This window comes from Ornithorhynchus anatinus, chromosome 2 (assembly GCF_004115215.2).
Source record: "Ornithorhynchus anatinus isolate Pmale09 chromosome 2, mOrnAna1.pri.v4, whole genome shotgun sequence".
Classification (NCBI taxonomy): domain Eukaryota; kingdom Metazoa; phylum Chordata; class Mammalia; order Monotremata; family Ornithorhynchidae; genus Ornithorhynchus; species Ornithorhynchus anatinus.
In genome coordinates this window covers 77,573,848-77,595,342 of record NC_041729.1, presented here as the reverse complement: position 1 = coordinate 77,595,342, position 21,495 = coordinate 77,573,848, and the positions used below count along the sequence as shown (strand labels likewise).

General features: G+C 45.2%; 1 protein-coding gene across 1 annotated transcript in view; it reads left to right on the top strand.

The window, feature by feature from the left end:
* PPP1R14C (protein phosphatase 1 regulatory inhibitor subunit 14C) overlaps positions 1–21,495 on the top strand; it is an 88,542-nt gene that overhangs the window by 30,210 nt on the left and 36,837 nt on the right. The gene's annotated exons all lie outside the window — the stretch shown is intronic.

The following is a 21,495-nucleotide window of genomic DNA, read 5'->3' as shown; positions in this document are numbered from 1 at the left end:
AAAGAAGTGATACCTTCCCTGCCCATAGGGAGCATATTCACTAACAGGGGAGATGAAAATTAAAAATAACTACAACTAGAGAAATTGAGCAGATGTATGTAGGTGAGGGCTAAGGATGGTGTAAGGAAGTGCCTAAGTGCTAGTGATTGTTAAAGAGATGTTATCCGGTGATTGCTAAAGAGGTGCTATAAGCTTGTTGGAGAATGTGGACTTTGAATGTGCAGAGAATAGTGGTCTGCCTGATGTGGAAGGGGCATTTCTAGCTTGGGAAATCATGTGAATAAGGGGATGGAGGCATCTTCGTTGAGTGTGGGGTACAGCTAGAGGTGTTTAATCGTCGTGACAGATGTCTAAAGTATGGTTCAAGTCCCTTTTTCCCTTGTCTTGAAGTGAAGGGTGGGTGCATCTGCAGAACTGAAAGCAGAAAACGTTTTCTAAGCCAAAAGTGATGGTGAGGAGGATGACACAGGACCAGCCTGCCACCAGAGGAAGAGTCTGGATCCCCGCCTCCACAGGTTCCTGGACTGTCTGGGGATTGTGATCTGCCAGGCGTATTTAGTATATGTTGGTATTTGTTAAGCGCTTACTATGTGCAGAGCACTGTTCTAAGCGCTGGGGGAGATACGGGATAATCAGGTTGTCCCACGTGAGGCTCACAGTCTTCATCCCCATTTTACAGATGAGGTAACTGAGGCCCAGAGAAGTGAACAGTGCTTTGCACACAGTAAGCATTCAATAAATTTGATTGAATGAATGAATGAGCAGAGGCCAAGGAGTGGAGCCACACTGCCCCTGCCCCCCGCCGCCCCCACACTCTTTTTCTCTCTCGCTCTCTTCCTCTCCCTCCACCTCCAATCTCTGTCCCTTTCCAATTCCAGCTTCGGCTGCTGGTGAACAAGAAACAGGAGGAGCTGGGATCTGATCTGAGGGCACCAGCCTTCCCTGGCTCAGGACTCCTGGCTGAAAGAGCTGCTGCCCCTGAATCAACGAAGCGATTTTTATACTTTTATGGATGTTCTGGAACTTCTTTTTTCCGAATCTAGTTGCGGCTAATTCGCCCCTGGCAGATGCTTGAAACCTCTTATGGTGAAACTTTGTAGCCAGATGAGCTTTGCTCTGAACTCCTATTTTTGTGTGTAAATCTGTGTTTGTTAAAGGATATGCAGTATATCAGTTATAGCTCTAAGGTGTCATAGTAGGTATCATGTTTCTTGAGCCTGATTCTCTGAAGTGCAAAGTGGAACTTTTGATCCTGGGAGAAATGTTTAAATGGAGGTAAACCTCGAAGCATTTTCTGAAGCGTGTATGAATTAATGATTGGCAGGAGAGGATGGGGGGAAAAACAGCTGGAGGAAAAGTATCAATATGACATTCCCTTTAAGGGCAAACTGGGCCAGGTCTGGATGGCCCCTGGGGCTGGGTACCCATTCACAGCCCAGTGGAATGTCTGCAGTGCTAAGCGCTTAGTACAGTGCTCTGCACATAGTAAATGCTCAATAAATACTATTGAATGAATAAAGTATCTCAATTCCTCATTGCTACCCAGTTAGTTAATGACTTGATCTTGGGTTTGGGCTAGAGGCATGAGTCGCTCTCAAAAGGCATCTTAAATTCTGGGACATTATGTACCATGGGTTTCCTCTGCATGAAGTCCATTCTATCCTCCTTTCCCACCATCCTTCTCCCTCACCTTTCCCTTTCTTTCTTTCCTTTCTTTCCTCCCTCGCTTCTCCCCGTACCACTCTCCATTCCTCTTCACATTCTCCCCCTTTCTGTTCCTCTTGTCTCTCCTGTTTCTGTCTGCTTCTTTGGGAAGCAACATGGCATAATGGATAGAGCATGGGCCTGGGAGTCAGAAGGTCATGGGTTCAAATCCCTGCTCTGCCACTTGTCTGCTGTGTGGCCTTGGTCAAGTCACTTCATTTCTCTGTGCCTCAGTGACCTCATCTGTAAAATGGGGATTAAGACTGTGAGCCCCTTGCGGAACAGGGACTGTGTCCAATCCGATTTGCTTGCATCCACCCCAGGGTTTTGTACAGTGCCTGGCACATAGTAAGCACTTAAATACTTTAATTGTTATCTCTCCCTCTCTTGGTGTTCAGTCTAGAGTGTCTAAACCCAATCTCCATTATCTATTTTACTAAATGACATGCATTCTGGGGAAAGCCCAAGAAATGAAAAGAGAAATCAGTGGAAACTGTAGCTTTTTCTAGGTCTTTCTGCTCCCCCTGCTCCCCGCCCACCCAGCTTTTTACCTCACACCCCAAGAAAGGAGAGGGCAGGGAGTCGTTCAGAAGGGTAAGGAGAGTGCCTCCAGTGCTGTGTCCTGAGTGTGACTTGGCCAATGGCATGTGTCTTGGCAACTGCCTCCTGCCACTCCCTTAATCTTTTTGCCCTCCCAGAAATCTCTTCTCTGGACTCCAAGGATGTTTGGAGGTTCCAGTTACCCATGAATGAATCCCAGTGACACAGAGCATAAGACCAGTTGCCCGCATCCTTGCAAGTGTATTTTTTTAGGGGGGCGCGAAGGGGAGGGCAGTGGCGGACAAGATAAGTGGGAGAGGTTTTCTTTTTTCTAAAAAGAGAATGAGCAGAGATGGAGTCAGAAACAGCGTGGCCTAGTGGAAAGAGGATGGGCCTAGGAGCCAGAAGACTTGGGTTCTAGTCCCAGTCCTGCCACTTGCTTACTCTGTGACTTTGGGCAAATCACTTAACTTCTTTGTGCCTCAGTTTCCTCATCTGCAAAATGGGAATTCAGTACCCGTTCTCCTTCCTACTTAGACTTTGAACCCCATGTGGGACCTGATGATCTTGTATCTACTCCAGCACTTAGTATGGTACTTAGTGCATAGTAAGCACTTGCCGAAAACCAGTAATATTATTACTGTTACATGCTGTCTCAAACTAAAGTGTGTGAACACCAACCAACTGGATTTTTCTCTTAAATTCCGAGGAGCCATTACAGGAATCCCTCTCAGGCTGATGAGGCTATGCCACACACTTTTTTGTGGTGTAATAATAATCATAATAATGATGGTGTCTGTTAAGCGCTTACTATGTGCCAAGCACTGTTCTAAGCACTGGAATAGATACAAGGTTATCAGATTGCCCCACATGGGCCTCACAGTCTTAATCCCCATTTTACAGATGAGGAAACTGAGGCACAGAGAAGTTAAGTGACGTGCCCAAAGTCACACAGCTGACAAGTGGCAGAGCCGGGAATAGAACCCACGACCTCTTACTCCCAAGCCTGGGTTCTTTCCACTAATCCAAGCTGCTTCTCTACAAAGTACTAGAGAGTCGGGGTACTGATGTGAGGCGAGAGGCATAAGTGAACACAGGTTGGCGATGGCAGGGTAAGAATGTGGAGGACAGAAGATGTTTTCCAACCGTAGAGAGGTTGCGGTCTGAAGAAACCCATGTTAAGGAAGGCCTGAGTTGTAATACCCCATGTCTGACGCGTTTACGTGCACACGGCAGTTTCTTTAGACATTATCGTATTCAGACAGGCCCGTGGTGTCGGAAGAACAACATTCCCTGATTCTTCCGTCACATGCTAGACAAAGCACAAGGGGTAAACACGTGTCTGGGTAGACTGAACATATGTCCTGCTCCCTTTTGATCTCAGAGAGGTAGAACTAGTTGAACAACCTCCTGCCTCATTGTTCCTTATGGCGTGTGAGAGGGTTACAGCAACACTCTCAGGGAGCAAATTTCAACGGTTTTTTCCCTCCTTTATCAGCAGTGCTTGAGGTCTACTTGTTTTGTTTTGCTGTCTCCCCCTTTCAGACTGTGAGCCCATTGTTGGGCAGGGATCGGCTCCATCTGTTGCCGAATTGTACATTCCAAGTGCTTAGTACAGTGCTCTGCACACAGTAAGCGCTCAATAAATACGATTGAATGAATGAATGAATATCCTTGGGGTTCTCTTGAAAAATGTTGTGAAGGATAACCGGGATAAGTCTACCCCATAGCTCCCACAATGGCCAGTCCCCTCATTGAGCCTCCATTCTTTATGCCTCCTCTTCATTGCTCTCCTGCAGTAGTTTTGTTCAACTAAAGCTGAACAAGAATTGCCATTTCTTGTTCACCAGGTATGGAGTCACTCTGCCTCATAGAATCCCCGTCCGAGGTTGGATGGCCCATATTCCGATTATTCTCCGTAGCATTTCCCAGAACCTCCCCTTCCCCCCCCCCCCGACCCAAGCAGCTAATGCTCTGTCTGTAGCACAGTTAGACTGCTGCATCAGCCTCGTCAACAGCCTCTCTGCTTTTAGCCTCTTTTCCTTTCAGTCCATACGTGATTCTGCGGCTATTGCTTCATTTGTCTTCTTTCAGCATTACTCTGCACATCTCTCCACTCCTTAAATGCCAGAAATAGCAAGCAGAAATTTCTTACTTTCGGCTTCCTTTCATCCTGTATGTTGGCTCTCTTCACCTGCTACTCTTCAGCTCACACTTTTCCGTCTTCCAAACTCCCCTTCAAGCTTCCTCTTTTTTTCTCTTATGCCTCCAACCCCCTTGTCCATGCTGTTCTCCCAGTCTAGAACTCCCCCTGCCAAACCCAGCAGAACACAACTCTTCCCACATAGTCAAAGCTCTCCTAAAATCCCACATCCTTGTCCCGGCAGACCAGCATCCACCGTTTATTCTTTATTGTTATCATCATCGTCTTCATTAGTACTACTAATGATATAAGCATTGACTCTTTGTCAAGCAGCATGGCCTAGTGAATAGAGCATGGGCCTGGGAGTTGGAAGGACCAGGATTCTAATCCTGGCCCCACCACTTGTCTGCTGTGTGACCTTGGGCAAATCACTTAACTTTTCTGTTCTTCAGTTACCTCATCAGTAAAAGACTGTGAGCCTTATGTGGGGCAGGGACTGTGTCCAACCTGATTAACCCACCCCAGCACTTAGTACAGTGCCTGACGTATAGTAAGCACTTAACAAATACCACTAGAAAACCAAAACACTGTTCTGAGCATTGGGATAGTTACAGTGGCATCTCATCATTCAATGACTGACATCACTGGGCGGCAGCAACACAGAAAGAAAGCTCCCTGGAATATACAAGATCTTCTCCCACATCCTGTGACCCAACCTGGGGAGGAAGAACTGATTCCCATGGATACCCAGGTTCCCGTCGCAGCCCAATCAGGTACTGACTTATCCTCCTACCGGCCAAGCACTCAATAAGTACATGGGCTCACGGTCTAAGTATCAGTTGTATTTTTTGAGCACTTACTATGTGTCGAGCAATGTACTAAGTGCTTGGGAGAGTACAGTAGGACAGAATTAGCAGACTCGCTCCCTGCCCATAGTGATCTTAGAGTATAGAAGGAGAGATGGACATTAATATGAATAAATCAATCATGTGTGATATTTAACTTAGATATGTACATAAGTGCTGTGGGGTAGGGGGTGGCACAAATATCAAGTGTCCAAAGGGCACGGATTGAAGTGCATAGATGACACAGAAGGGAGAGTGATCCCGCAAAGAGGACTTAATCAGGGAAGACCTCTTGGAGGAAATGTGAGTGTAGTAATGCTTGGAAGGTGGAGAAAGTGGTGGTTGGGTGTATATGGGGGGGGGGAGGGTTCTAGGGGGAGGGTGTGGGAAAGGGGTTGATGGTGAGATAGATGAGATCGGGGCACAGTGAGCGAACTGGTGCTAGAGGACCTGAGCTATAGTAGGGGATTAGTGAGTTGAGGTAGGATGGGCCAAACTGATCGAGTAGGAGGGAGAATAGATATTTAATTCCTATTTGGTAGGTTTTATGAGTTTCTTCAGATGCTTTCCTCCTTATGGGCATGTATTGCTTTCTGGCCTATACTTGTTCTTCCTCAGGCTTTCACTCTTTACAAACACCTTTTGTCTGTCTCCCTCATAAGATTGTGTGCTCCTTGACGGCAGGTCATGTGTCTTTTACAAATGTGATACTTTCCTATGGCTTTAGTATAGTGTCTAGCCTCAGGGCCGGATAAATGCAGGGGCTCGTGAGTCTGAATCTCAAGAGTGTCGGTCCTTCATGAGGACCAAAAGTGACCCTCAAGGGTGACCGGATGGAGCACTCTTTCCTCGTCAATCGCTCGCCCTTCTTCCGTGGAACTCTCTTCCCTCCTTGCAGCTCTGACTTGTTTCCGGGGCCAATCCCAGTACGAGGTTGGTGGAAAAGTGTCCTCTAATCCCGGCTCCACCGCTTGTCTGCTGGGTGGCCTTGGACAGGTCACTTTACTTCTCTGGGCCTCAGTTATCTGATCTGTAAAATGGAAATTAAGATTGTACTGTGAGCTCCATGTGGGACAAAAGACTGTGTCCATCCTCATTACTTTGTAACTACCCCAGCATTTAGCACAGTGCCTGGGACATAGTAAGTGTGTGACCAATACCATTTTTAAAAAATAGTAAGCGAGAAGGTCAGTCTGTAATCTGGGAAGGTGACTGATGTCATGACGGAACCACAGTCGGTTTGACCAGTCTGACTGTTTATAGAGTGTCCAAATTTTAAAGCAGCCGTGAGACCTAATCCTGACCCAGTAGGCATGTCCATCCAGTAGGCGTGGCCAGTTTTATCAGAGGCCTTCAACTACAATATTAATATGTAGGTTTGTTCTCTCTGTGAAATGCTCATTATACACCAGTTGCTCTACTAAGCCTCAGGATCGGCGTGAGGTAGGTTGGACACGGTCCCTGTCCCACCTGGGGCTCACAGCCTAATTAGAGGGAGAACAGAATTGAATCACCATTTTACAGATGAGGAAACTGAGGTACAGAGAAATTAAATGACTGCCAGGCAATCCAGTGGCAGAGTCAGGATCAGAGCCCGGGGCCACGCTCCTTCTCCTTACTGTGAGAAGCAGCGTGGCTCAGTGGAAAGAACACGGGCTTTGGAGTCAGAGATCATGGGTTTGAATCCCGGATCGGCCACTTGTCAGCTGTGTGACTTTGGGCAAGTCACTTAACTTATCGGTGCCTCAGTTACCTCATCTGTAAAATGAGGATTAAGACTGTGAGCCCCACGTGGGACAACCTGATTCCCCTGTGTCTACCCCAGCGCTTAGAACAGTGCTCAGCACATAGTAAGCGCTTAACAAATACCAACATTATTATTACTTATCAAAAACAGGTTGTCAGTGACTTTTACTTGGCCTCCTAGCTTTGCAGTTCATACAGCGTCTTCACTGAAGTCAATACATTCAGCATTGGGCTACTCCCCAGGATTACTACTGTGTTCTTTCCTTGTTTCAGTGGTGTCTTCTTTGAATACGCAAGACAAGTATATATTGTGTCCTGGCTATTGCAAGAGGGAGGATTTGGTTCTTCACTCTCACTACAGACCGGTTCTTTGTGATATCGGAGAATCCTCTTCTGCTGTTCTTGGTGATATTTCATAGCTGAGATTCCTTACTCTCTTGAGGCTGCTGTGTAATCTCTCCAAAGCTCCTTGCAGGTATTCTCATTTTCCTGAAGCTTAACCCGAAGCCGTCTAGACGGCTCGAAAATCATTTTTCAGTTCATTGCTAGGGAGAATTCGGAGAATATAAACGGATGGTTAATCCATCCCTTGATACCTTATGTAGTGGCAAGGATCGATACCCTATTCGTGTTCTATCCTTCCCCCCACCCACCCCGATGATATAATCATTGAGATGGGATTATTTAAATCCAGATGCTTCCATGATATCGTTCTTTATTTTTCTTAAGATAGGAATGGTGCTGCTTATCTAACTGATGGTGTAGTGGGTAGAGCATGGACCTGGGAGTCAGAAGGTCAAGTATTCTAATCCCGGCTCCTCTGCTTGTCTGCTGTGTGACCTTGGGAAAATCACTCCACTTCTCTGAGCCTCAGTTAGCTCATCTGTAAAAGGGGGATCGAGACCGTGAGCTTCGTGTGGGACAGGGGCTGTTTCCAACCTGATTTGCGAGTATCCACTCCGGTGCAAACTGATTGCAAATTAACTCCTGATTGTCACCACTGAAGAGGGGACCTGTTCAAGCACAGGGGTGTCTTTATCCCTTTCCATGAGCCCCTCTTCATCAGAAAGTCTTGGTCTTACTCAGAACTCCAGTGTCACCTCTATATCTGGCGTTGGCCTGGGCAGCAAGTGCTTTTCTTCCTTTTGAATGCTCCGAAGCCACGTGACACGTGAGTGCTTTAGTACAGTGCTCTGCACAGTCATTCAGTAAATGCAAATGAATGAAAGTGCGATTGAATGATTTCCTCTGTAGCCGATGTCTGCCTACTCCTGATAACGAAGCCCTCCAATGTTGGACCTCTAATGAATCTGGGGTAGGGAGGCAGGCCAACTTTTATCAGTCAGTCTTATTTGAGCACTTACTCTGTGCAGAGCACTGTTCTAAGTGTGTGGGAGATACTGTGTCCAACCCGATAGCTTGTATCTACCCCAGTGCTCAGAACAGTACTTGACACAGTAAGTACTTAACAAATGCCATCATTATTATGATAGCACAGAGTTAGCAGACACATGTTCCCTGCCCATAATCGTCTAGATAGCATCTCTACGGCATCTTTTCCGGTCCCTTCACAGTGACGGATGATTTAAGGTGAATAGTGCATCAAAAATAAGGCTGCTAAGACGTCCAAGAAGTTCAGCGACCACATTGTGGATCACCTGTCTGGTTAGGGAATCATTCAGCTGGTAAGATTACACCCCAGTGGCCTTTCTTCCTTAGCCAGTTCTTGTGGCGGAGATGGCACATATGATGGATGGTGGCCATGATTGGGGAGCATCCTGTAGACTGGAGCAAAAGAAGCAGCATGGCAGAAGCGGATAGAGCCCGGGCCCGGGAGTCAGAAGGTTGTGGGTTCTAATTCCGGTTCTGCCACCTGTCTGCTGTGTGACCTTGGGCAAGTCACTTCACTTCTCTGTGCCTTAATTACCTCAGCAGCAAAATAGGGATTGAGACTGTGACCCCCATTTGGACAGATATTGTGTCCAACCTGATTTGCTTGTATCCACCCCAGTGCTTAGTACGGTGCCTGGCACAGAGTAAGTGCTTAACAAATACCACAATTACTATTAATTATTATTATTATTATTAATAACAATGTCTTTTCAGCAGTAGTTACTGCTGTGCCCTTACCCTCTTCAAGTGATGTTGTTGAGTTTGGCATTTATGTAGCATTATATACCCTCGTGGCTGTCGCTATTAAAAAAAAATCCCTAGGTATCTGCCTTAGCAACAGACAGTTACTGTGGCCTCACCCATTTCATATATCTCTGAGCAAAGTATCCACATCCACCATAAAAAATCATCAGGACTTTCCTGTTGTCCTGGAAATCTTTGTGTTGAGGTGAATATGAGAGTGGTAGTAAAATGTGTGTGTCAAGGACAGAGTTGTGACTGTTAATCAATAATATGTGCTGTCCAGTGTGCAAGACGAGCTCCACAATCTGCAGCAGTGATAGCTTTGCTGCTAACTCTGCCAAGGGAAGACAGCCCAAATCTTAATAAGAGAAGCAGCATGGTGAAGAGATGTGATGCTCCGTGAGTCAGTCTGTCCGGATCCTTACAGAAAACTTCTTTTGGAAAATCGAGTAGTGACATTTGGAGTGGTTAACATTTTGAAGTGCTTTTTAAAATCTTGGCTCAACACTCGAGCATCAGTCTGCTCTTTTCCTTGGTTATCAATTTCACACTCGAAAGATTTCCGTAGACCACTGTAGAAATTCCTGAAAGGGTTATCTTCCAGAGTTAGAATTGCTCCCAGACATTTCTGAGCACTGTGAAATTGTTTTGACATTTGGAGTGTGTTTTTTAGTCAATTGGGCTGTGGTGGGATGATAATCACCTGAACCTTGCAGTATTTGCTTTCACAGTACAAGTGCTTGTTCTCTCTCTTTAGAATAGCCAACTTAATGATGTTGTGGGAAGCTACAACATATTCCCTTTGTTTCTGCTTCATATACTAATTGGAATTTTGCTTGGGAGAAATGAGTAAATCAAAGGCGATGTCATAGGTCCGTCCGAGATTGTGTTGTGCCACTCAAGTGGCACAGACAGAGGTGCCAGCTTTTCATTTTGAGAATGGGGGTTAAAAGGGGCAGGGATTTTAGGGGAAGTGAGGATTGAGAGAGGGCAGGTTTTGCAGAGCTGCTAAGCCAGAAAGCCACCATTTTTGGTCTTTGGGCCCCTGACTGGAAATTCTTAGTTCTGATCAGAGATTTGGGGTAACCGAGTTTGGGAATCCAGCCCAGATGGCTGTGGAAATGTCCACTGCATGGCCATTCACTGGATGTCACTGCAACTTAAAATCCAGTGCTTGACCGGGCTCATGATCCCTCAGATTTTCAGTCTTGTTTTCCTGGTGCAGAGTTTTGAGGTTCTGTTTTTGTTTCTCAGCTGACAGATTTCCAGCACGCCTCGTGTCAGGTGTAGAATGCCGGTATTACAGGTAGGTCAGAGGTGGGCCATCCATTTCCCTCTCTTCTGGAGGATTTCCCTCAGCGGGAGTCAAGGAGGAAAGTCTTTCCTGGAAATTTTTACTCTTCTATAACGGGAGAGGTGTGTCAGGGATAGAGCTCTACTGAACATTTAGCTTAGTTATTAGCCATTAAATCTGGTTCAGGACCAATTTGGGTTGACTCAGAGGAGCATGTTTGGCTTTTTAGCATGGGGAAGTTATGTAATCTGCCCTGGCTTCCAACTTCCTCAACAACGCCCTTTAATTTATTTATTTCCTTGATGCGTACTCCTTTCGTTTGTGCCCCAGCTATAATAACCATATCCCTTTTTTCTCAACTGCTTAGCCCCTGGTGGGAACCACCATGTCTTGTGGGAGCAGCATGACCCAAGTAGAACGTGAATCTGACTGGAAGTCAGGAAACCTGCAGTCCTGGATAAATCACTTAACTTTTGTGCCTCATCTGGGAAAAGGGGATTGAATATCAATTTTCATTCCTCTTAGACTGTGAGCCCTGTGTGGGACAGGGACTGTATCTGGTCTGATTTTTCTTGTAACCATCCCAGCACTTAGCACAGAATTTGTCACATAATGAGAGCTTAATCTTATCTTTAGGGGACAGCTGGTTCTGTTCTTCTTATAGTGCCCTGTGTTTTGAGAGAACCAAACCCTCCCCTATTTTATCTTCCTTCCTAGTCAGTTTGAAATTCTTCTGGACCTTAGCTGGAAGTCATGTTGCCGAGAGAGTGCGGCAGTATCTGCTTCTGTTAGGTCGATACTTGGTAAGGGTTATAATTATAATAATTGTGGTATTTATTAAGCACTTACTATGTGCCAGGTACTGTACTAAGCGCTGGGGTGGATACAAGGAAATCGAGTTGGGCACAGTCCCTGTCCCGTGTGGGGCCCCCAGCCTTAATCCCCAATTTACAGATGAGGTAACTGAGGCACAGTAAAGTGACTTGCCCACAAGTGGTGGAGCCGGGATTATTTGCCTATATATTATAAACACAATTTGCTTATATCCGCCCCAGCACTTAGTACTGTGCCTGGCACATAGTAAGCACTTAACAAATACCATTATTATTATTATTATTGTTATGAGCCCCCTGAGGGACAGCGTCCGTGTCTTATTCCCACTTTATACTCTTTACAGCACTTTGTCTACTGCTCTGCACTCAATAAGCACTTAATAAATACTATTGTTACTATTACTACTAGGAAGTGGGATTTAGGAAGGCATTGAAGTTGGGAAGAAGGCATTCTGGTGGATTAGAAGAGCATACAGTTCTAGGCAAGGGGAATGGTGGGAGAGAAAGATTTAAGGTGGGAGAGTTACTGTGGGTTGACTTGAAGTGTGAGCTGGGGAATATCGAGTTGGAGAGTCAGCATTTCATCAATGGTATTGTGTGTAGAGCTCTGTATTAAGTGTTAGGAAAGTACAACAGAGAGTTGGAAAGTGCACATGCCCCCTCCCACAACAAGCTACAGTCTGAAAGGGGGGAAACTGGTGGTGAGTTTTGAAGCCAATAGTGAGCAATTTTTGCCTGCTCTAGGGGTATGTTGGTAATCGTTGGAGATTTTTGAACCATGGAGAGGTGTGCTTAATGAGTTTAGGAAGATGACAGTATGGGGTGAAATAGTGAGAGGCTGGAGACTGAGACCAGTGAGGACGCTGGTCCCAGTAGCCCTGAGTAATTGAGCCGGAGTAGTGGCTAGTTTGCGGCTGACAATCTGGCAGGAAGTTTTACCGTGGAACTAGACTTAAAGAATGGAGGTGGATTGCTGTGCTTATTGACTTGTTGATTCTGTAGTAGATTTCTCTCTGCACCTCTTCCTTTAGTGATATCAGATGCTGATTGGGAAATCCATAAAACCTTGATAAAAATCATTCATCTTGCTGTGAATGGGGATAACATTAGTGGTTACAAACTTTCTTTTGTCTGCTTTTAGTGATAGATAGCTTGGGTGGGGCTGGGAAGATGATGGGGGCAGATCTTAGTCTAGTGACTAAGGCAGTTGGCTAGACATCAAGCATGTGACAAATGGCGTATTGGGAAGTGGAAAATATTAGATCTTCTGATTTTGTGATACCAGGTGCTTTGCTAGAGGCAAAGAGCACACTTCCAAGAAAATCAGAAAGGAGCCTCTTTTTTTTTTTTCTTGTCTAGCTCAATTACTGAGACGGTGAAATTGCTTTCAAAAGCTGTATTCTACCTCCAGAAATACCTCATCAGACGTCTTCTGGCCTGTAGGGAAGGAACAGCGACTCAGGAGCTTGTCAGAGGGAAGGCCTAAGCAATGGTGTGTGTAGAGGATTGAAGGTTGGGAGAGGGACCCAGAAGTGATCGGGACTGTATACCGTTAAGGTCCTCGTGGGCAGTGAATGTGTCTACTCACCTCTGCTGTTTTGTACTTTCCCAAGCCCTTAGTGGAGTGCTCTGCACACAGTAAGTGCTCAATAAATACCATTGATTGGCTTACTGGGCGGCTTGTTAGCTTGTTAACTGCGTGGGAGCTCAGCGAGGGTTGCCATTCTCCAGCCCAAGTTGTCTGTTCTTGGTTTGTATTGCTTCAGAAGTTTTGTTTTGCTAGCGAGCATCTTGGCTTCCCTTACCTGGCATTTTCTTGCTCCTGAGTTGGTCGTGGTTCATTTCCCTTTTCGTTCGTAGGAGTTAGTGTTGGTAGTTCTAGTTCCTGGGCCTTTATAGATAGACGATTTCTTTCTCACTGAGTTTGTCTTGATCGGAATGACGGTTGTCACAACAGTGGGAACCTTTTTTTGAAACTGCTTCATGGGGGTGGAAATGTCGAACATTCTCCAGGAAAGGAAGCCAAGTTGTCATCATCGGTATGATGTTAGGAGTTGAATAGGAGGCACCATCTCCAAGGAATTTATCATATCTAAAGAAGGCCAAGAATACCTAAAGAAGGCCAAGATCTAAATATAATTATATAAAAACACAGAAGCAGCATGATCTAGTGGAAAGAACATGGGCCTGAAAGTCATGGGATCTGGATTTTAAGTCTGATCTTGCCACTTGCCCAAGGTCACAGAGCAAGCAAGTCACTTAACTGCCCTGGGCCTCAATTTCCTCATCTGTAGAATGGGGATTCAATTCGTGTTCTCCCTCTCCTAGACTGTGCCTCATGTTGGTCAAGGACTGCATTTGACCTGATTAACTCTTATCTATCCCAGTGCCTATTAGAGTAGTTGACACATATCTGCACACAATAAGCAGCCAATAAATGATATTGATGATCGATGACATAATAAGCATTTAATAAATGCCATAATAATAATTATTTTTATTACATGAGGATCTAAATTTAGCACTATTTTGCTGGCTTGAGTTGTGGAGTGCTGAAGTGATCAGAGTAACCCTATCTCAGGTTCATGGAGAAGGTGAGTTTGTAAGAGACATATTTGAAAGGAGGGGGCAAAATAGTTTGGCAGAGAGGAGAGAGATGGGATGGTTGTTAACGTGGAGGTTGGAGTGGGCGAGTCGTGAGTGGGAGATTGTAAGCAGGAGTGCTAGGTAGAGAGGCAAGCGTGAGCTGGAGAGTAGCAAGAGACCAGGGAGGTAAAGTCAATTTGACCAGTCAGCCCTTCCATTCTCCCTGACCCTTCCCTTCATTAGCAGTATTAACGTCATTTGTGACGTAACTGGGAGTCACTGTAGTCTTCCTAGAGAGGGAGAAATTTGATCAAAAAAGATGTGTAAGGAAGATGGTCTTTCTCCCTAGGATGGAGAGGGAGGAGACTAGCTGTAGTGAAGCTTTAAAGCTTGTGGTCCACTCACTGCTGGCCTCATGAGGAAACAGGAGTACTCACCAAGAGACGAAACTGAACGGAGGCTGATATGGCCAAGGACAGTTCATTTTGGGAATGGAATTAGTTCGGTGTATCAGTTTTTGAGACCATCACTCTGTACTTAAGTGCCCACTGACTGCCTGGCACTGAACAAGGTGCTACTTGGCAGGAGAGTGATGGAGGAAGGTAATTTATTTAGAATCCATTTCTGCATTGTAATGCAAATTGTACTGTAAGGAAAGAGTCACAAATTGAGTTAATTTAGCTGGTTTTATTCTCCTTAAGGTCTAGAGAAACATTACTTCATTTCCCTTGTTCGTTCTGTTGCTAAATCTTGTCTTTTTCTTCCACAACATTTTCCTCCTCTACATCCAGAATGATCCAGAGTGAAGTTTGGACTGGACTGGGGAGACTGAAGGTAGGGACACTAAGGAGGAGGCTTATTCAGGCACTCGTTCATATCCCGGTTTGACTACTTTATCAGCCTCCTGACTGCTCTCGCCGTTTCCACCCTCTCCCCCCTTCCAGTCCGTAGTTCTGCTGCCCAGATCATTTTTCTAAAACATTATTTTGCACTCATCTTCCTATTTGTCAAAAGCCTCCAATAGTTGCCCGTTCTTTGACTTACGAAGCAGAAACTCCTGACCATTGATGTAAAAGCACTCAATCAGCTGTCTTCTAATTACTTAACCACCAGCTTCTCTCATGACACTCCAGGTTGTAATCTTTGCTCTCTAACTAACCAACTCACTGTCTCATGTCTTCCCACTCAAGAACCTCCAGCGGTTGCCCATCCACCTCCTCATCAAACAGAAACTCTTTACCATAGGCTTTAAAGCACTGTCAGCTTGTCCTCTCCTATCTTACCTCACCGATTTCCTACCTCAGCCCAGCCTGCCACTCTCACTTCTCTAACACCAACTTCTTTTGTTTGATGGTATTTAAGTGCTTATTATGTGCTAGGCACCGTTCTAAGCACCGGGATAGATAGAAGACTGTTGGGGCTCACAGACAAGTAGCAGGGAGAACAGGTATTGAGTCTCCATTTTACAACTGAGGAAACTGATGCACAGAGAAGTGAAAGATCACACAACAGGCAAGTGGAACTGGATTAGAATCCAGGTCCTCTGCCCCCCAGGCCCATGCTTTATCCATTAGGGCACGCCACTTGTCGCTATCCGTCGATCTCATCTATATCACTGTCAATCCCTTGCCCGTGTGCTCCTTCTGGCCTGGAACTCTCTCCCCCTTCATATGACAGACCACCACTCTCTCCACCTTCCAAACTGTATTAATCCCATTTCTTCCAGAAGATCTTCCTTGGCTGAGCCTTCATTTCCCCTACTCCCTCTCCCTTTTGATTCACCTACACACTTGGATCTGTACCCTTCAGGCAAGTGATATTCACCCCCACCCCCACCGCCCCAGCCCCACGGAACTTATCCACCGTTTATTGTAATGTCTGTCTCTTTTCTAGACTGTAAGCTCCCCGTGGGCAGGGAACCTGTCTACTAGCTGTGTTGTACTCTCTGAAGTGCTTAGTACAGTGCTCTGTGCACAGTAAGCATTCAATTCATTCAATAGAGAAGCGGCGTGGCTCAGTGGAAAGAGCACGGGCTTTGGAGTCAGGGGTCATGAGTTCGAATCCCAGCTCTGCCACTTGTCAGCTGTGTGACTGTGGGCAAGTCACTTAACTTCTCTGTGCCCCAGTTACCTCATCTGTAAAATGGGGATTAAGACTGTGAGCCCCACGTGGGACAACCTGATTCCCCTGGTCTACCCCAGTGCCTAGAACAGTGCTCTGCACGTAGTAAGCGCTTAACAAATACCAACATTATTAATTTATATGAGTGATTTCCAATCTTCGTGAAGTTTGCAAGGTCCTTTTCATTCCACTACTCTTCTTCCCCCACCCCAGGTTCCTAGTCTGTTCATTCCCTAATAAAGTCTTCAGGCGAGCTCTTTCTTTTCAGCTCTGACTTTCCTGATGGCTCAATTGTGACAAATGCCATTTGCAAGCTTAGTTGTTTGTTTGTTTTTTCTTCTAAAATCAGCTAATAAAGTGATTCACCTTTAAAGCATTTTTTTGTATCTCCCTTTAAACTCTAAGCTCGTGGGCAGGGAATGTCTGTTTATTGCTATACTGTAACCTCCCAAGTGCTTAATACAGTGCTCTGCACACAGTAAGAGTTCAATAAATACAACTGATGGACTGACCTAGAGTCCTGGTCCCCATCCCCCTAGGAGCAAACTTTTGTCAGCTGCCTTCAGGAGGATGAAGCTGCACGTTATCATACACCAATTTCTCTGTAGGTATGGCATATTGCTATTTTTCTACTATTCATAAGGCCTTAAATATATTTGGGTGTATATAGATGTTTAACTTGCTTTCTGTCAGTTTCGGTCTTGAATTCTAGCTTTCTCCTCTCCTCCGTCCCCTCCTTCTGCTCTCATAAACCTATCTGAAATGAAGTGATAGGAAGATGGCTCTGTTTCTTTCCCCTAAAAATCCACATACCATTGCCAACTTTGTTCCTCCAGTATCTTTTTTTTCTGGGGGAGGAAAATGGGGTCACAGAAGGAATTTTTGAATTTTTACAGAAAATGGAATTGTAAAGGCTCATTTGGTGTTCATATTAAAAGGCAAAAATCTCAGAGGGAAGACTGAATTGATGACAAAACACAAATTCAGGGTAAATAAACTTGAATATTACAAGGAGCCATTTTTTGGCAACCTTCCTCTTCCTTGTAGATTAAAGCTGTCCTGCTTCTCCACAGGAAAGAACAGTGCTCTCGGAATTGGAAGAATTAGGGTTCTTTTTCAAGCTCTACCTACTAGGGTTGTGCCATGACTAAAGAGCCTCGTAGGGAATTCTGTGAGGAGGATACAGCAGCAGGAGTCCTGAAAAATAGCTGGCCAGTGTGAGTGGCAAAGATTTTTGAGGTTACCGGGCCAATGCTGGGAAGTAGCATCTACTAGAGGAAAGACCATGGGCCTGGGAGTCGGAGGACCTGGGTTCTAACCCCAGCTCTCCATTTATCGGCTGTGTGACCTTGGGCAAATCACTGAACTTCTTTGTGGCTCAGTTCCCTCATCTGAAAATGGGGATTCAATACCTATACTTCCTCCTACTTAAACTGTGAATCCCATGTTGGACCTGATTATCTTATATCTTCCCTAGTGCGTAGTACAATGCATGGCACATTACATAGCATGGCTCAGTGGAAAGAACCCTGGCTTTGGAGTCAGAGGTCATGAGTTTGAATCCCAGCTCTGCCACTTGTCAGCTGTGTGACTGTGGGCAAGTCACTTAACTTCTCTGTGCCTCAGTTACCTCATCTGTAAAATGGGGATTAAGACTGTGAGCCCCATGTGGGACATCCTGATTCCCTTGTGTCTACCCCAGCGCTTAGAACAGTGCTCAGCACATAGTAAGCGCTTAACAAATACCAACATTATTATTATTACACAACAAATACCACTTATTAAAAAAAAAACTGGTTCCTGCGGTCCTGACAGGTCACAGTACTATGGCACAGCGCCTGTCCTAAACTGCAGTCACTTGAATCATGGATGGGTCATGCATACAAAAAAACCCAATCCCAAATCCTTTACAATTTGCTGGCCATCTACGTGTTGCACTCAGTTTTCTGGCAGGAACATGACTGGCAGAGGTGAGAGGATGCTATTGATGTTTGTACAAACCACTAGCACGATGATAAATTTTTTTCATGTAGGTTCTTGATACCAAAGTCTCAGGACCGAAGCTCTTCTGTCTGTCGTTCCTAATGGGAGGCTCTCTCACCATCTCATCAACATGAAATGGAGAAAGGTTTCAATTTAGGGAATAGAACAAACAAGATGGAGCCCCATGTGCGTAGCCTCTGGTGCTTCCATCCTTCTTCTGGAGGAGGAATTGCTACGGCAGCTGGGTAATCATCATGGATTAACACACAAGAGAGCTCCTTGCCTGGCTATGGCAACTCCAGAAATGCTGTCCGCACTCTCTTAATTTTAACTCTGTTTTGGGCTGGGTTGGGCAGGGCCAGGTAGGACTGGGTAAATCAGGCTCATGAAGGACTCCTAACACAGGGTCTTGATGACAGAGCCGGGCGGGAGATAAAATTCTTGCCAGCCTCTAGAGACAATAGAAGCAACTTGTTCTGCAGTTGGAGTTAAATGGGATTTTTCAAAGTTGCACATCCACACGCTTTTTTGTAAGTGGGGGTGGAGGGTGGGAAGGGGTCTTCTAGTTGTCATAGTAAGTGGTAGTCCCAGAAATTACCCATTTAGAAATTGTCCATTTAGGTGTATTGCAAAATGCAGCCAGAATTAATAAATGCTTTAATAAGTGGTGGCTAATTTATGAGTACAATCTAAGCAAAGCCAGTAGTCTTGCTTATTAGCTTCTCTCAGATATAATTTGTGGTAAATCCAACTAGTTGAGGCTGCCAAAGTCATCCTCGTGAGAGAGGCTAGTTCTGGGCCTACCCAATTCCAGGAAGTTTTCCCCCTTTTTTGCATGTTTGTCTACCGTGTGTAAGCTCCTCTCTAGACTGTAAATTTGTTGTGGGCAGAGAACGTGTCTACCAACTCTGTTATATTGTTCTCTCCCAAATGTTTAGTACAGTGCTCTGCATCTAGTAAGCTCTCAGTACAATTGATGCTGTATAATCTCTACTCACCAACTCTGAAGTTCTTCTATTTAGACCACAACTCCTCACCTGCTCTCTTTACCTTACACCCACTCTCGACAAATCTGTACTGTTCCTCCTCAGAGAACTCCAATTTTTTTTTACCCCTTCCAGTATTCTACATCCATTCTGTCCCATTTGGTCTTCATACCTCAACTACCTTCTCTTCACTCACAAGATGACACCTTCAACACCCTCCCCCACTCCTCTGAACTCAAACTCCCTTGCTCCCCTGACCCTCCACTGATCCTGTACAACTAACCCACAGCATTGGATCACTTCCATAGTACCCTTCCTTCTCTCCTGTGCCTGAGCTGCAGAGAACTGTTGATGGAAATCCAGAAATTTGCCTGACCTTGTCTAACTTGAATTCATCCTTGCCTGCCCTTTTCATTCCCAGTATTCCCTGATGTATCTCAAGAAGAGATCTCTTGCCTCTTCTCAGAATCTATCTTTTCCACCAGTACTTCTTACCCCCATCCCTTCATACCTTAATTGAAACGCCCCCTTTTTCCCTCGACTGCCATCTTCAACCTTTCCCTTTGCAATGGCATCTTCCCCAGTTTTCAAATATGTTAATATATTCACTGTCCTATAAAAATACCCCCCCTTGGCCCCTCAGCTCCCTCCAGTTGTCACCCTATTGCCCTCGTCCTATTCTTCTCCAGACTCCTTGAGAGTTGATTTACACCTGCTGTCTCTACTTCCTCTCCTCCAATTCTCTCCTTGTTCCCCTCCAATCTGGTTTCTGCCACGTTCACTCCATGAGAACAGCCTTCTCCTTTTTGTCAGAGCTGATGGCCTCTACTCCAGCCTGATTCTTCTAGAACTCTCAGTGGTTTTTGACATTGTGGAGCACCCCCATCTTCCTGAAACTTTAACCCACAACTGGTATTGGTCATGCTGGTGATTTGCCTTATCAGACACTTCCCTGTTTACCACCCCATTTTTTCCCTTTTAAGACTGGGACCCTTCAACTTATTGCTGAGGTTTCCTTGAAAACATCTGGACATTGCACAGAATGCTTACCTATCTACTCTCTTCTCCCACTGCACCCCTGCTTACACTCTTGGGACTTTTCAAGCTAATTTGTTCACTGTTCCTCATTCTTGGCTCCCACCCTAGCCTGTCAGCTTTCATTCATTCTCCTGCCTGCAACTCCCTCAACCTTCAAATCTGCCAAACCAAAGCTCCACTCATTTTGAAAGCCCTTCTTGGAATCAACTCTCCTCCAGGAGGCTTTCCTTCATTTTTTCTTCAGCCCAGGTTATATCTCTCAACTACAACTTTTTTATTAGCAGAAGTAAGTAATGATAATTGTATTTAAGCACTTACTCTGTAGTAAGCACTGGGATAGATGCAATCTAATCAGGTCAAGTACAATCTCTGTCCCACCTGGGGTTCACAGTCTGAGGGAAGAAGATTGGTAGTTTAATCCCTATTTTACAGGCGGTCAAACTGAGGTATGGACAAGTGAAGTGCAAGGCAGCAGGCAAGTGGTAGAACGGGGAGTAGAACTCAGGCTCTCCGACTCCCAGGCCTGTGCTCTTGCCCTGAGACAATGCCCTGTTTCCTTCCTGCAGTCCTTCTGTACATGTGGACTTATATAACCTGCAGTATAAGCACTTATTTGTATAACCATTTATCCTCCTCTTCTATTTATAAATTATATAGTGTCTCCACTGCTAATTTTTAAAAAAATGGTATTTAAGCACTTCCTATGTGCCAGGCATTCATTCATTCATTCAACAGTATTTATTGAGCACTTACTATGTGCAGAGCACTGTACTAAGCGCTTGGAATGTACAAATCGGTAACAGATAGAGACGGTCCCTGCCCTTTGACGGGCTTACAGTCTAATTGGGGGAGATAGACAGACAAAAACAAGAGCAATAAATAGAATCAAGGGGATGAACATCTCATTAAAACAATAGCAAATAAATAGAACCAAGGTGATGTACATCTCATTAACAAATTAAATAGAGTAATAGGCATTGTTCCAAGCTCTTGGATAGATACAAGCCAATCAGGTTGGACACAGTCCATGTCTCATGTCCCAGTCTTAATCCCCATTTTACAGATGAGGCACAGAGAAGTGAAGTGACTTGTCTAAGGTCACACAGCAGACAAGGGGTGGAGCTGGAATTAGAACATAGGTCCTTCTGACTCCCAGGCCCGTCTCTCTCTACTAGGTCGTGCTGCTTCCTGAGGGAGCAGCTCCTTGAGGGAAGACATCGGGTCTTCTGTTGTACACCCAAGTGTTCAGTACAGCACTCTGCATAGATTAGGTGCTTAATAAATATTATTGCTTTATAAGTATATAATGAAAGAGGTGCCAGGGCTCATAGAAGTGCTCCAGGTAATGAGGTCGGGGATGACAGGGCTGTGAACTATCATAGTCCAGGGATGCCAAAGCCGAGCCCTCGTACTGGAGATTATTAAGGTGCTGTGATGAGGATCAATTAAGAAATATCTCAAGAAGATTCTTCCCTTGTGTGTATTTGACAGAACATTTGTTCATGGTATTTGTTATGCACTTACTACGTACCCCGCATTG